We start from the raw sequence: 16,347 nt of genomic DNA on the forward strand, positions 1-16,347 counted from the left end.
TAGCGGTGTCTTCAGAATCCAAACCAGAGAGGATTTTCTGCTTTCCCTTCATGTTGATGACAAGAATTCAGGGATCACAGTCACCCCTGCACCAATACTTACAATGCCCAAGAAGTACAATTTTCTATTTCCCCATTAAACTCTAACCTTGGCAAAGAGCTTCTCGTCCCTCCTGGAGAAAGAAGGACATCCTGTTAACTTCTAGTCTTGTGTATTTCTGAAAGCTGAGATGTCTGGTTTAAAGTGGCAGGCCGTCTTACAGAGAGGTACAAGGGAACAGTTCCTGGAACAGCTGCAGGGGCCGCTCCTCAGCATTTGGACACAAGTTTTCTAGGACGGAGAGAGTGATTGGAGAGCCTGGTGGAACGGTGGCTCAGGCAGACACCGTTTCCCAGCCAGGACTTAATTTGGCACCGTACGATGGTTTCATCTGAGCTCAGCCTTCCCCCAGGCTCTCCTGACTGTTATCATGGCAGCAGGTGCTGTCAGGGCAAAAAGTCTCCTCTTAAACGGGGTGCTAAATCAGAGTTTAATAACATGCATACACCGGAGAAACCCAAGAAAATTAAGTCACTAAAATAGAAGAAATCACAATCTTAAATACCATCTTCAGCTAAAGACAAAGGAGGATGTTGGGGTGAATGGTTTGGAACTTCAGAGAGGAGAAGGGCAATTCACATAAAGGTGGAAAAGCAAACGTTCAGTGAACAAATGTTTGCCATGTCATCACAGACAAGGGGACATGGAGAAGACTCTGATCTCTAGCTCTGCCAAGTGCCCTCACTATACTCGGCCCATATTCTTTATAGATATTTCTGGGAATACCTGTGTTCGTCTTACAGGCCACTTCTCGAAATTCCACTGGGTAGTTCTGGGGTGGTAAAGAAAACCTTTGTGAGTCTTTCGTTTCTTTAAAATAATCAATCTCCCAAAGAAGCATATTTTGGGGTGGCAAACTCTGTTCCTTTTCAAGGACAACCCAGTGAGAACCTAAAAGAGAGAACCCCCACTAAGCTGTGCCCACACTCCTGTCCAGAGAAACTAGGACACAATAAATGTGAGTCCTTTTATCTTAAAATGTGAGCCTTTTGCTAAACTTGTGGTATCTGGTTACACAGTAATAGAAAATGAATACAATGTTTATCTAGTATGTTGAGTTAGTTTAAAGAGGATATTTCTACTACAGAAGATGATGAGAACAAAATTATTTTTACAATAAAGTAATATTTATACTTTGAGAGAAAAATTTTTAAAGACTGTGATTCTTTATTCTAATTATCCTCTTTCTTGAAATCAAGCAAAACTAATTATTTTAAAGTGAAAAAATGTGCTTTCTTAAAATGATTTATTTCAAGTCCTAAAAGAAGTCAAGAAAATATGAATAGACATCACTCTGGATCAGTGCCTATGTGCTGCAAAATAGCAGAAGTTATTACAAATATTTTGTTATTTAATTCCCACAACATCCCTATCAGGTAAGTTTTATTATTTTTATTTATTTTGCAAGTGAGAAATTGAATTCCATAGAAATTAGTTAATTTTGATATGGGCCACTAAATGGCTGTATTGTCATACAAAATTAGGTCTGTTTTCATATTCCTGCCTTTTAACCATCCAATTACAATATTCATGCCCTACACTAAATGGAGGGGATATTTTCTTCATGTCATCTGCAATGGCATGCTGGTCCTGAAGTAGCTCAGTATATTATTATCCATTTTCACGTCTACTCCTGTCCCATTTATGGCTGCATGGATGGAGCACATCAAATTATATTTCATGGTACCTAAGATTTTCCCTAATATGCACCAGGCTTCTCCTGCAGGTCAGCATTTCCTGGCTCTCTCTTCTGCCCCACATCTTTGGGAGTCAGGCTGCTGCCTTCTCTGTGATTTGGTGCAGAGGAGACATGGCAGATTCTGCAGTAGCACACCTGATCCTAATCCTCCCTCTCCCATTCATTACCTTTGGGGCCATAGGGAAAAAGTTTAACAGGTTTTAAATTCTTTTAAACTCATGATACAACTATCTCCTGTGGATGATGTTTGTAAAGACTAACTGGGATAATGTTAATGCATAAGTGTGTATATTTAAACAAGTGATTACATGTATATATAAATATATGTACATATGTGTATATGTGTGTGTGTATGTATAGAGAAAGAGATGTAGATCTATACAGATTAACACATTGATCTCAATTCACACACTTTTCTTTTGATGCAGTATGACCAAGATACTCATCTTTCTCTAAAGTCCTGCAAATCCTTTTTTTTCAGTCAGTTAATATTTAATTGCAATAGTGTTTTTATGATCGAACAGTCAACAATGCACAAAGAACAAAACGTTCAGGGAATGTTTACACACAGTGAAAAAATACTTTAAATATGCAGTGGAGGAGGAGTGGTGAATTTACAGTTAACACAGCTAAAGGAAAGATCCTTGTTATAAATTGCACAGAGCATGTAAAAATGTTTCCCTGAATGCACAGAGTAAGACTTTAATTAAGACCTACCAGCAACTGTGCACCTTATCCCACTGCCATCGGCAGGAGTCAGTTGACCACAGAGGACTTTGTAAAGGAAAAGAGAGAACAATGTTGGCCCATCTCTCACTGGAGATGCCAGCCCCTTGCTAGCCCATTTCCAAGCCCAGGGTATGCCCAGAGCTACTTCTCGGCAGGCCACCTCCCAGCCAGAGGCCTCCACTGCTTCTGAGAATCTCCAGTGGATCCCAATAGCTAGAAGAGTTTTAACCCCAATGATTTAGACATTAATTAATACTGAATTTATTTATTCCAGGATAAAGCTAGCCTTCATTGTGTCAATAAATTGAAATTTTTTCAAAGAGAAGGGAAAAAAGCTTAGTATGTCTAGATAAACTATCTTCTGATTGGTTGAAACACAAGTAAGGTTTCTTCTTTAAAGCACTTCAGAGAAAGAGGGTAATAAGTAACCTTTACTCTGCTGTGTAAACACTGTACAGTAACTCACCATCAGTCCTTGGTGGAACCCAATTAAGTTACTGAACAGAGTGACTCTGTGAAGTTGGCCTTGAAAACACCTCAACCTCAGCTCAGCATTTAGGTGGCAGAAGGAGGCCATTAACTTCGCACAACATCCTCTTCCGTTGATGTCTGCACTCTCTCTCTCGATTCTAGAGTGCCAGTAAAATTAACCCAGTTGGGATGTTTTCTCTGAAAACTATAGGCACTATGGGGGAAAAACCTTCTTAAGACAGCGGGGACGCTTTTCAACAGCTGGCTTCAAACCTCTGCTCTCCTGTTGTTGAAGTGCGCTCGTTCTTATTTCTAAAGTTAAGCTGTTTGTTGCAACCAGAGAGTGGCTTTTCTTTTAACACTAATGACACTGAAGGAGAAGAAAAGAATCCTTGAATGCACTCTTTAAAAAAATTCTCATGCCATCCATGCTCAAGAGTTTAGTGAGGTGTTTGTTTTTTCCTGAACAAAGTCTGGTGGACTCAAAACTGACTTTGTTAAGTGGATTGGTGATGGTAGTGGGGAAAGCTCTCAGATCAAATGATTTGTTTACAAAAGCACAGATTTCAGGGTTGTATAAAAATCCAAATAATTTCAAGATAATCTTTACTTTTGATATAAAAATAAGGATGCTAACTCCTTTATCTCAGTTTATCGCAATAATTTTTTAAAAAGCCACAGATTCTGTCTCAACAATTGCTTTTCATTGCTAGCAGAAAATGAAAGAGGAGAACACGGATTGGCAATGCTTGTGCTCTTCTCATATGACACAATTAAATGCATAGATGAAAGGAATCACTTTAGAGTTAAAAGAAAGTGGTTGCTCTCTCAGAAAGCATCAGAGAATCCTCTAGTGACCACAAAGGAGATAATGCAGAGATAACTGTCTAGGCAATGGCAGACTAGAGACAGAGAAGTAGTCATGAGTGTTTACAAAGGAAAAAGCAGGAGGAAGGGAACCTCTTTTGATTTATACCATACATACTATTAGGTAACTGTTTTTAAATATTTTAACCTAAGAAACATTTGTACCTATGTTCTGTGAAACCTGACAGCCACAACTCAGGCTAAAATTCCTTTGTTCTGTACCTGTGCTTTCCCCAGTTCTTTCCCCTAGTTGGTTCACATTTTAGGAGAGTTGGGAGCATGCAAAACCAAGAAAACTGTATCCTGGCTCTTCAATTGCACTGTCAACAAGAGTGTCTAGAAACAGGCTCCGCATTCTTTCAGCTTTACTTGGACAACTCTTTTACATTCTGCACATAAAACACATTGGATACAGGACCACTGGCTTCTACCTCTCCAGACCACTTCTCAGCTGTTCACAGCTTCAAGCAATAGGTTTATTGTGCGCCTAGAGCCTTGGAAGTGTGGGCACCACTGTTTGGGGTCAGGGGCCTCCTAACTTGGTGGAAGAATGTATGCTATGCAGTGGCAGCAGGGACCCTCCTGGGTATACCAGGCATTTAGATCAGTACCTTGTCTTTGGCCCAGAGGTGACACACATTGTCACAATATTCAGTGATAAAAGTCCTTGCTGCATGAGGAAGTCAGTTTTGAAGCTCTCTTGTTGTAGCAAGACCTTTCAGTCAGTGTGGATGCAGCATTTCTGAAGAAAAATTATTTTCACTTATCATTAGAATCAATTCCAACTCTTGGAAATCTTGAAGTTGAGCAACATCTTTGTCTTTTCTTACCAGAGCACTGGATACCTTTCTGATCTCCACTTATCTGGATTAACACTCAGGGCACAGTAAGTCATTCTGAGCAATTTGTGGTAGGTAAGCTCCTGAAGGGCCAGTTCAATTTTAACAAAATCATTTTCTCAAAGAGATGGGTTCTGAACCCTCATCTTAAGTACTAGCTCTTGCATATTAAATGGAAATGCTCCAGTGAGTAAAAATGGAGGGAATGCTGGCAGCAGTCGTGTAAACATCCCATTTTGAAGCTCCAGCAACACTGGCAGGTTGGACAGGACAGAAGAGAACAGTGAGCGACTGTGACTCCCTGGTGACTAACGAACAGTCTCCGGTTTTGTGCTTTCTGGTGTTCTGAGTATGGCAGAGGGGGCAGACACCTCATAGTTCTGAACCAGTGTCAAGAGGTGTGGTCCCACGAAAAGGTTCCCAGCAGGGGAGGGTCCCTATGAAGGAGCAACGGAGGTGAGCCATCCACAAGAAGTGATGCAGGAGGTGAAGATGAGCCCCCATTCTGCAGTTGGGTTGAATCCTCTACTGTGGGATTGTAGATAAAATGGAAGTCTGTCTTGGCCAAACAATTAGGAACAAAAGGTAGGTCTGTCTCCTTCTTAAGCTGGGGGTAGTTTTCTTCATCATAATCATTTTCTACTCCCATAATCTTCCTAATTTCTCTCCTTGATGTTAATTGGACTGGCATTTCTCCTTTTGTGGTAAGAATTTCTCTGTCAGATGCTCATTTTAACAAGTTAGAGACCACCTGGTCATGACTGTGTTTACATATCCGGTGTACACAGGTCCAGTTGGTGACCTCATTTGGGGAGTTCACATTGACCCCACTCTCTACCAGTTTCTGTACTTCTTGAATGTCCTGCAGGCTGATGCTGTGCACTAGTCCCCTGCTGTTCCTGGCCCACAGGTCAAGCGTCCTCCAGTCCTTCAAATCTTCATTCAAATTTTGTACAGTATTGTAGCCTGCTCTAAGTTACAAGGCATACTTCTCTAGCAACAGTTTGTGTCTTTGTTCTCCTAGGTAGTTCTGTTCTTCATCCTAAGTTTGAAAGTGATTTTTTTAAAAAAGAGATGAAAAGTGCCTAAGGTACTAAATACTGTGGTATACCCAAGTGTTTCACTACAGGGAAAAGGACTGAACACGAAAAGGCTGTCTCTCATAAGGACAGGTGGGCAGAGACCCGACCCTCTCCACAGGACACATCATGAAAACTCAAACTGTCTGCAGGGGCATTTCAGAGCTGAAAAATGAGACTTCAGTAGAACCAATTCTCATTTTGTTGAAGCAAAACCAAACCAAAAGAAAACTGTTCCTAGGGACATTGGCATAGCTTATCTTTTTTCAGTAAAAATAATAAATATTTATTCTTACACATAAGACTCTTAGCAAAGTGCTTTACATTTAATAAAACATAGACTCTCAAAGTGATCCTAGGAATTGGATACAATTTTTATTTTATTTTGTTTTGTTTTTTAAAGATTGGCACCTGAGCTAACAACCGTTGCTAATCTTTCTTTCATTGTTTTCTTCTTTTTCTCCCCCAAATCCTCCCAGTACATAGTTGTATATATATATGTATATATTCTTTTAGTTGTAGGTCCTTCTAGTTGTGGCATGTGGGATGCCACCTCACCATGGCCTGATGAGCGGTGCCGTGTCCACGCCCAGGATCCAGACCAGTGAAACACTGGGCCATCGAAGCAGAGCACACGAACTTACCCACTCAGCCACGGGGCCAGCCCCTGGATACAATCTTTAAAATCAATTTTTATTTTAAGAAAATGAGGCCAAGAGATGGTAAGTAACTTCTTCAAGTTTACACAGCTTATAAGTGAAGAGACAAGATTTGACCTCAGAAATTCTGAGCACCAAGAATCTACTTTTGGTAAATATTTAATTTCTGCACTTCTCACTTTAGCGCTGTGATAGACATGGGGTGCCATTGGTAAAGCAACACACTCTGAAGGATTCACTATGTAGGGACAGATTCTTATGTATGCTCCTAGATAACACAGATAGGGTTGACAAGTTTTGCTTTGTTAATTCTGTTCAGCAGCAGAGGGAATGAGGAAGAAAGGAGATGTGAGAGGAGTTACAGCAATACTGTTCTTTCTGTCAGAGGGATTAGATGTGTTTCCCTTGCAATACAAAAAAATAAGCATTCTCTCCTAACAAAAACAAGATATTAGGAAGAAAAAGTTCAAGCTTTCACTGTGTTAGAGAAGTGTATAGACTGTCATGGCTTGAATTATGTTCCCCCAAAATCATATGTTGCAGTTCTAATCACTAATACTTCAGAGTGTGACCTTATTTGGAGATAGGGTATTTACAGAGATAATTATGTTAAAATGATTAAGGTGAGCCCTACTGTAATGTGACTGGGTCCTCATCAAAAGGGAAAATTTAGGCAGAAAGCCATACATAGTGAGAAGAAGATGTGAAGAGACATAGGGAGACAAGAGCCATCTACAAGCCAAAGAGAGAAAATTTTGACCAGATCCTTTCATCACAGCTGTCATAAAGAACCAACTCAGCTGACACCTTCTCTTTGGACTTTTAGACTCCAGAACTGTGAGAATACAAATTGCTGTTGTTTAAGTCACTCAGTCAGTGGTACTTTGTTGTGGCAGCCCTAGTAGACCAATACAAAGACCTTCTAAATAAAAAAAGGGGAAAAAAGGAAGAGGTGGTTGGAATGGTGCAAATCAGCTCAGGTGCAGGAGATGAGCCCCAGGACAAGAGCAGAGGAGGGTGAGAGATTAAGAATGTTCAGGAGCTCGAGGGGCACACGGTGATGGGGCCTGGACAGTTCCAAGGATTGGAATATGGATAAACATTCTGAGAAAAGTGACATTTAGAGAACTAATAGATGAGAGACCCATGGTTTGTGACATTGAAAAATGAGACAATGCCTTCTTCAGAGTCTAGGAAAACCTCTACATGATGGGGAGGAACAGCCATGGAAAGAGTCTGGGAATCAGAGGTGGAACAGTCTTCAAAGGCATTGTACTCAGATTCATTCTGAAGCCCTATAACTTATTAGCCATATTGAAGTCTGTGTCTAGAGTATACATTTGAGTGGTTTACATTTGGCCAAAAATAAACCCAGAGGTCTTATTTCTCTTGAAGTTCCTTTCATTACTGCATACCCTCCGGATCCAGGCAATCTTCCCAGACACATATACTTCCCAGGAATACTTTCCTGAGGAGAAACATTGGCAGCCCAAGACATCGAAAGCTAAAAGATCATATGGATATATATACCTAACTGTAAAAGTTTGCACAACTATCCCTTGTCTCTAATCCAAAGACACACCAATACCAGTAATAGCATTGACTGGATTCAGCATCACATCCACTGTAGGAAAATTAAAGGGTCAAGTGAGGGTTATATAATGGGTGTGTCTTGCAACATTGTGAGGAGCAATACTGGGGGTTGACTGGGGGAACTTGTGTTGATAGGTCAGAGATGAGTAGGACACTTAAGAATGGTTGCATTACGCATCTTTGGGGAAGAACACATGAAGCTAAGTCCATGAGACCTAGCCATAACCACCACTTCTGAAAAGGGACCAGAACATGGAGAATTGTGTACCCTGTAACTTCTTACTTCTGTAGCATTGGACCTCTCTCAGCTCTGAAATAACAAAACCTGCAATGATGTTGTCAGAAAGAAAGGAGTAAACACTGATACCTATCGTCTATCTAGAGTGGGGAGAGGGGAGGGGAGCCCTGTGAAGCTGTGAACTGGTTAATGAGGGGACAAAGCAGACACCAGGCCATTCCCATTTCAATCTGAACATCTTCAGCACAGGATCCCTTTCTCCTTGTCAGGCCTATCTCCTTTTTTTTTCAACTTTAATCTAGAAACAACATGCACTTTCCCATTTTGCCCTGATACTACAAGAATCCCACACCCACACTCCTCCCTTGGTTCTCCTCAACTTTAAATGCTTGCAGTTTCCCTATCAGATTGGAAGCTTGAAACACTCTCCTTTGTTCCTTGGGGACGTTTTTGGCTTCTCCAGAGTCAAGGTCTCACTCCTAGGTACGAAAAACATTGACACCAACACCTCTGAATTTTGGTCCTTCTAAAACCACTGACTTCCTGTCTTTTCACTCTATTTATTCACTTGAACCTTATTTCCTAGAGACCTTGTGAAAGGAAAGAGGAGACTGCTGACCTTGAAGCCAGAAGAAATGTACTCATGTCCACTTTCCCGTTTACCCTCTCTATGACCTTGGGAAGGTCGTGATCTCTTAGAAACATAGTTTCTTCCTTTCAATATGAAAATGTTAACCTCTGTCTCTCTAACTTCTGGAAATCATATGAAATGACATGAAATAATAGATTTTAAAAAACAAAAATTTGGCAATTAAAAAAAAATTAATGTGTGGAAAAGTCACTGAATGGATATGGGTTCCCAGGGAGATGACCAGAAAATGAGGTTGCAGAGACTGAGTGTTTAATACATACCAAGTGTGAGAAAACTGTCTGGAGGGCCCAAGATCTTGAAAGTCTGCTCCCCAGTAGGGAGGCCCTCAGAATACCATCTGAGATTTCATTTTCTCTGGAAATAATTACAATAATTTGGAAAAGAAGACATTATGAACACCAAACTAACACTGGTCTGAATTGCATGCGTTTGGAAAGAGTTTGATGCTCCCAGGTAAATGTGCAAATTTAGACAAAAAGTCACCATCTTTTCATTCTAGCTTCTAAAGTACATCAGAAAGATGGATAAACTGTTTGCACGAGGGATGAAATATTCCTTGAGATTCAATTCTGTTTTTGAATATCTAAACAGAACCATATAGAAGGACCTAGTCTCCTCCATTTCCGGGTCAGAAATTTTTATATAAAGGAGTTCTGTCCAATCCTGGGTAGTTGTCAGATAAAGAAGACACAACCTTCCTACAAGTCAACCACCTATGAAATATGGGAAGCTCAGTGAGATACAGGCTAGCTGGGTGAATAAAATTGATAAAATCATAGGGGTCAGATAATACAATACCTTATCCATTATATGGCCATGGCCCCAAACTCTGTGACCTCCCCCAACAAATTCCCTACCATAAAATCTAGTCCACTCTCAATAGTTGTAGAACGCTCAAGCCATGATTTGTAAACAAATTTAAAATAAATCTACATCATAATTTTCTTGGCTGAGTGATGTTTTATATTTATTGACCACCAGATAACTCTAATGGCTTTAAACCTCTCTTCACAGCACAGAAGGACCATCTCTGGTCTCCCTCACATACCTTTCCATGATGCCATTCACATCCTGAGGAGAAAAGAGAAAACATGAGTCAAGGAGTGACTTCTTCATTTCTTCACTTACAAAGCTCCATCACAATCCCAGTGTCCCCTGATATGGTAGGAATAGCGATGGCCCCAGTATGAGAGCCAAAAAGTAAAGAAAAGGTCCAGACCAGTCATTCTGAAAGACTCATGAGATATTGTCACATTTCCTAAAAGATAGAAATGGCTTTGACCCTATTGGAAGTACATCATAAGGCTTTCAATATCTGGAGGAGAAACATATTTATGAGGAAAACCAGAGGTTAATAATTTTTTTCCCAAAACAAATAAGGCTCTCTGTGAGACGATTTCAATAATTCATGATTCTTTCATTTATTCAACAGAAGTGTAAAGTGATATACTATTATTTATCAAGCATTATGCCAGCCTTTGTACAATCAAAAATGAGTAAATAACCATAATATTCCTCAAGAAGTTTACAAGGCTTTTGCTGAGGTAACAAGCAAACAAATGTATTTATGTAGGCATTTCTCAAGTCTCACTTCTCATTTTATACACTATCTATTAGTGACCTCATCTACTCCCTTCAATTCAACATATACTTGTACAGCTGATTTCCAACACTTTATTTTCACCCAATCTTTTCTCTTAAATACAAGCTCATATATTTAGTAGTAAAGAAGTCGCAGGAAAGAGTAACTTAGAATGTCTAATAGGTAACTCACTATTCGCCAATCAAATTTTCTCCTCTCTTATACTCCATTGTCCATAATGTTAACAATATCCACTTTATCACTCTCCTAATAACTGCAAAATTTACCCTCCTTTTCAGTTTCTACCAAGCCAGTTTAGTCCACATTCTTAACAGCTTTTAGTCATGTGATCATCTTTATCAACACAGATATAGTTATATTTCTTTGAAGAGATATGTACCAATACATTTGGTTTCTTTTACCTCAGACTTACCTCTTCGATGTTACCAAAAACTAGTTCAATGGCTGGGTCTCCACACTCTAAAAAAAATGGTTTTGCTCTGTGTATTAGGGCTTTTTTGGTACATGACAAAAACCACATAAAACTAGATTAAGTGGAAAAGGAGGATTTGGGGAGCAGTTATAGCTTTAGTCAAAGACTAATTTGAAGCTAAAACCTTGTCATCAAGATCTCATCTATGTCCTTTTCCAAATTCCATTTATTCCCTCTATATTGAATTTATTCTGAGTTCACCAAGGGGACGTGAATCTCCCTATATAAACTCCGGGAGAAGAGAGAATTCTCTTCCCAGTTACCACAAAAAATTCCGAGGCCTGCATGACATTGGCCTGCATTGGCTCAGGTTCCCACATTGAAAGCATCACTGTGTTGTTGCTGGAAGGAAATGAAGCAGTGTTGAAGGCAAATTTCTATATTTTACTAGAATTAAGTTAGTATTAATCTGAAGTACATCATGATAGGATACCTTTCATATCGTCACTAGAGCAACTGCTAGGAGAGAAACTAAAAAAAAATAAAGTTAGAAAATGAGGAAATTTTAAATAATATATTAGAAACACAAAAGAAGCTTCTTAAGGAGAAAGAGGAGACTAAAAATTAAAGGAGACATAGAGAAAGCAAATAGCAAAATGGCAAAATTAAATACAGCTATGTCAATAATTGCATTAAAAGTCATTGTCTTAATATCCTAACTAAAAGACAGAGATTGTTGGACTGGATAGAAAGCAAGATTCAATTGTTGCTGTCTACAAGAGACATATTTTGGACTTAAAGACACAAATAGGGCAAAAGTAAAATGATAGATAAATAACACCAAACAAGCAATAATCATAAGATAGTTCATGTCTATATTAATATCAGACAAAATAGATTTTAAGACAATAAATACAATAAGAGTATGAGGGAAATTTCATAATGATAAAAGGTATGTCAGGAAGGTGCAACAATTATAAATGTATGTGCACATAATAACAGAGCTTCAAAATACACCAAGCAAGATTAAAAGGAAAAATATACAGTTCAACAATAATAGTTGGAGATTTCAATAACTCACTGTCAATAACAAAATGAACAGCTTTCATGAAAATCGTCAAGGATACAGAAAACATGGACAATGCTATCAACGACTTAACATAACTGACATCTATGGACCGTTTCAGACCATTTTGCCAGTGAATGCAGAATATACATTCTTTTCAAATTCATGCAGAAAAATTTTCTAGACGTAAAATATCTTAAGCTATAAAACAAGTGCAACATATTTAAAAGGCTGAAAAAATAAAATACGTGTTCTCTGATTACAGAGGAATTAAATTTGAAATCCACAGCAGAAGAAAAAGAAATTACTAAATATTTTTCAATTAAACAACACACTTTCAAATATCTTGTGTTTATCAAAAAATCATGAAGAAAATTTGAAAATAAGTTGAACTGAGCAAAAATAAAAACTAAGTAATCAAATGCATGCAATAGAGCCAAAGCAATGGATTTATATCATTAAATACCGTATCAGAAGAGACGGTCTCAAATCAGTGATCTAAGTTTCCACTTTAGTAAAACTGGTGAAGGAACAGAATACTAAACCCAACACACACACACACACACACACACACACGTGTGCACTTGAGTACGCACACACTCATACATAAAGAAAATAAAGGTGAGAGCAGAAATAACTGATACAGAATGGATTAAAAAATAGATAAAATCAATGAAACAGTAAAGTTTGTTCTTGAAAAAAATCAACAAAATTTGACCAAAGATAACTAAACTCAACAAAACAAAAGAGAGAAAAGCAAATCACCAAAATTAGGAATAAAAGAGGGGACATTACTGTGAGTGCTGTGGAAATTAAACACTTTATATGGGATTATTATAATTAACTTTATGTCTACAGATCAGACAGCTTAGACAGAATGGACAAATTCCTACAAAGACATACACCACCAAAAAATGACTGAGGAACTGTAAAAAATTTAAATAATCCTGGACAAGTCAAAATATATTATTTTAAAGCTTTCCAAAAAGAACAATCCAGAGTAAGATGGCTTCCCTGGTGAACACTTGAATATTTAAAGAGAAAATAATACCAGTCCTTCACAAATATTGAAAAATGTAAAGAAAGAGAGGTAAAGTCTCAACCCATTCTATGAGGGGAAAAAACCCCCAAACTTTTGGAATCTGAAGTACACTCCTTTGTCTGTGACTAAGCTGGATCATGAAGATGTGCCAGATAAATGCTTAACATAGACCACAGATGATAGGGGTCTAGAGAATATTACTGGACACAATGGATCTTCTCTCCCAGGTCAAATTTTCACAATGCACTTGATCAGTTAATAAAAATGAGATTTTCCCCTTGTTATTCATGCATTCAATTATTCCTATAACCTCTGAAATAGATGCAGGAAGGGGTACTGCAGGGCCAGAGGAATCTTAGTGTCACCACCAGAAAGAGCAAAGCAATACGGAGGAGAAGGAAACTCGCCTTCATTTTTCTTAAATCGCATATGCAGGGCTTCTTCCCAAGTCTTACCTGCAGTATCTCCAGTGTTGACCCCTGCAACCAGTGCTCCACATCTGAGATGAGAGCGCTCACCAATCAGCTCTGCTCCACCGCCTCATTCTCAGCCTCAGCCAGGATAGGTAGAATACCTCCCTCTTCATTCGCCAGCTTTAGCAGCTCCCTCTGCTCCTCACACTCCAGGATACCTCTCCTTTGATTGAACTCTGCCTGGACTCTTTCTCTCTCATTTTGTATTTGATTCTTCAGGAATGAGAAAGAGAGAGAGGTACTCAGGCTCTCAGGCATAGCCTGGGAGCTAGAAAAAGAACATTCTGTTTGGGAAGTTCTCACAGTGAAGTGAGATGGAAACAGGGGAACAAGTCTTAGGGAAGCCATTTTTCCGTGTATCTTATCTACGTCATATTAAAAAAATAGTGGCCTCAAATCTGCATTATTGAGACCAACCCTGAGCTACAGTGGATACCTGGGTGTGGCTCAGCTTTCACACAGCTGTGCAGGACAGTCGAGCTTTCCTGCATTATTCTTGACCCCACACCCACCCTCTGCCAAAAGTAGAACACTGAGGATAAAATCCTGAGCCACTGCCAAATGTCTCCCCCGAGAAGGGTCAAAGGCTCAAAAAATGACAGGAAAAGGACACAGAATTCATTAGCCGTCCTCACCAGAGAGTATGTCTAAATGAATACCTCCCTCCAAATGTCTGTGTCATTTGTGATGTGTTCCCTTTTCAGCCCCACTCCTATTAGGGAAGGGATAAAAAGAGGAGGACTAATCAAACAACTTTTTGACACATCAACTGTCAGGAAAAAATAAGGAAGGGAGCTCCTTGTGACAACACCCAAAGTCTGGCACACATTTCAGTCTCACTCCCTCAGGATGTGCCTCCTCCTACCTTCCAGGCAGGCAGTCCTGACTTCTCTGACACCAGCTTCCAACTTCTCAGCTTCCTGCTGCTCCTCCCTCAGCTCCACCAGAACTGCCTGGAGTTCCTCCTGTGAAAGAGGAATCAAATCAGAATCAAGTACCAGGCTTTCTCAGCATTTGGATAAAGGATGATGAAATCAGCTCATCTCTGGAAAGACTAGAGTTTAGAGAAACTGTGAGAACAGCAATTAGAATCTTTGACTTAGAAGAAAACCTGAGGTGGTGAATGTGTTCTTTAAGACTCGGCTGATAGAAGTCAGCATCTCCTCACCAAGAGAAAACGGATTCTCTTTGTCCTGAAAGAAGAAACGGATACCAAGAGAGGGGAAGAATCTACATCTCAATCTGCCCAGCTCCCCAGTTAACCCTACTATTCAGAGGGATAATGAGAGCTTTTCTTGGGTACCTAATCTCTGCCTATTAGCACAAGATAAAAAAATATATACTTCTGGCTAAGAGTCTGTACTGTAGGCTTATCCTTTTGTGACTGGAAGGAATGCACAGAAATGGCTTTTGGGCCTTGGAAGCTGAGCATAGGAAGAAAAGAGATCACAGGCCTGAGAGCTATGGTGACAAAGTAATTAAAATCCAAAGTAAAGTGGAGATTTCCCCTCAAGCATCATTTTCTTCCCTGTCTTTTCTCCATCCTGGTCTCTTACATGATATTCCTTGGCAACATTCTCTCTGAGGAAGGTGTGGTGACTGTGATGCTCCTGAGAGCACTCACAAAGCCAGCAAATGACCTTCCCATCCTCCTTACAGAAGAGAAAGAGTTTCTCTTCATGGTGCACACAGAGATCTCTCTTCTTCTGTTCCTCTTCTGAGCTCAACTTGACCTCCCTGAGCCTCTCTACTATGTTGGCCACGTGCCAATGAGGCCGCAGGTTGCTGGGCTCATATGGGGTTTGGCACACAGGACAGTTGCTCTCTCCTTCTTGGCCGATCCTGGACTCTTTGTTATTTGTGGTGATGCAGGTTTGGCAGGAGCTGTGGCCACAGTCTAGGCTCAGGGGTTTTGTCAGAAGCACCAGGCAGATGGGGCAGGTCACCTCCTCCTTTATGTCCACAAGGATTCCTGAAGCCATCACAGCTGTTCCTCTGTCTTATCTGTTCTGACTTCTGAGTCTCCTCTTGCTCCTCTTATCTGTGCAATGACTGATATTTTCTTGCACTTTTACTCAGCAAAAGGGTGACTTGAGCTCTTTTCTACCAGGATACGTCAGTGACCCACCACCTATCCTGCTTGTTCTTTCCCATGACAGAAACACACCTTCAAAGTTAAAAGCACCAAACTACTTGTTCTTCTGGGATTTTATACTTGCTCTTCTTTCAGCTGCCCTGATATCACTATGACTCACTTTTATACTTTAGTGAACTCTCTCCATACATGTTGTCTTATCAAAAAGACCTGCTCTGACTAACGTATTTAGAGTGTAACCTTTGCCATCACTTACTGTACATTTGCAATGATTTCTCTTATTATCATGATGTAATACACAAGGCTGTGTGTGTGTACATGGTAAGAGGAACCTTTATAAGATGTACAAAGAGAGATAATAAGTGACTTACAAAGATCATTATTCTTAAATACACAGAGTTAAGATAAACCTAATGTCTGGGGTCCTCCTTCAGAGCTCAGTCTCCTCCTCCCCTCAGAGTTATTCCAAGACAAACAGAGGAAACTTCACAGACCCAATTAATACCCAGAGCAATGGGGTGTGTCAAAGTGAAGAGATGGAGGCAAGCTGGGAGATTTTGAGGAGTCCTGTGTTAGTATAAGCCAACGATGTTGAAAGGAACCTAAATGTATGTATGTCTGTGGATGGTGGGGAATGAGATAATATGGATATACTCACAGGATCATACATGTCGGACACCTGGAAATGATAAGCACAGATTAAATGAATGTGAGTCTTGAGAAAGAAGTCC

At 39.7% G+C, this 16,347-nt stretch overlaps 2 pseudogenes; both read right to left on the reverse strand.

The window, feature by feature from the left end:
• Positions 1–4,516: 4,516 nt before the first annotated feature.
• On the reverse strand, positions 4,517–7,940 carry LOC124225495 (ankyrin repeat domain-containing protein 40-like; annotated as a pseudogene).
• Positions 7,941–8,007: 67 nt separating this feature from the next.
• LOC124225496 (uncharacterized) overlaps positions 8,008–16,347 on the reverse strand; it is a 48,715-nt pseudogene continuing 40,375 nt past the window's right edge.

The sequence above is a fragment of the Equus quagga genome, chromosome 14 (assembly GCF_021613505.1).
Source record: "Equus quagga isolate Etosha38 chromosome 14, UCLA_HA_Equagga_1.0, whole genome shotgun sequence".
NCBI classification, from domain to species: domain Eukaryota; kingdom Metazoa; phylum Chordata; class Mammalia; order Perissodactyla; family Equidae; genus Equus; species Equus quagga.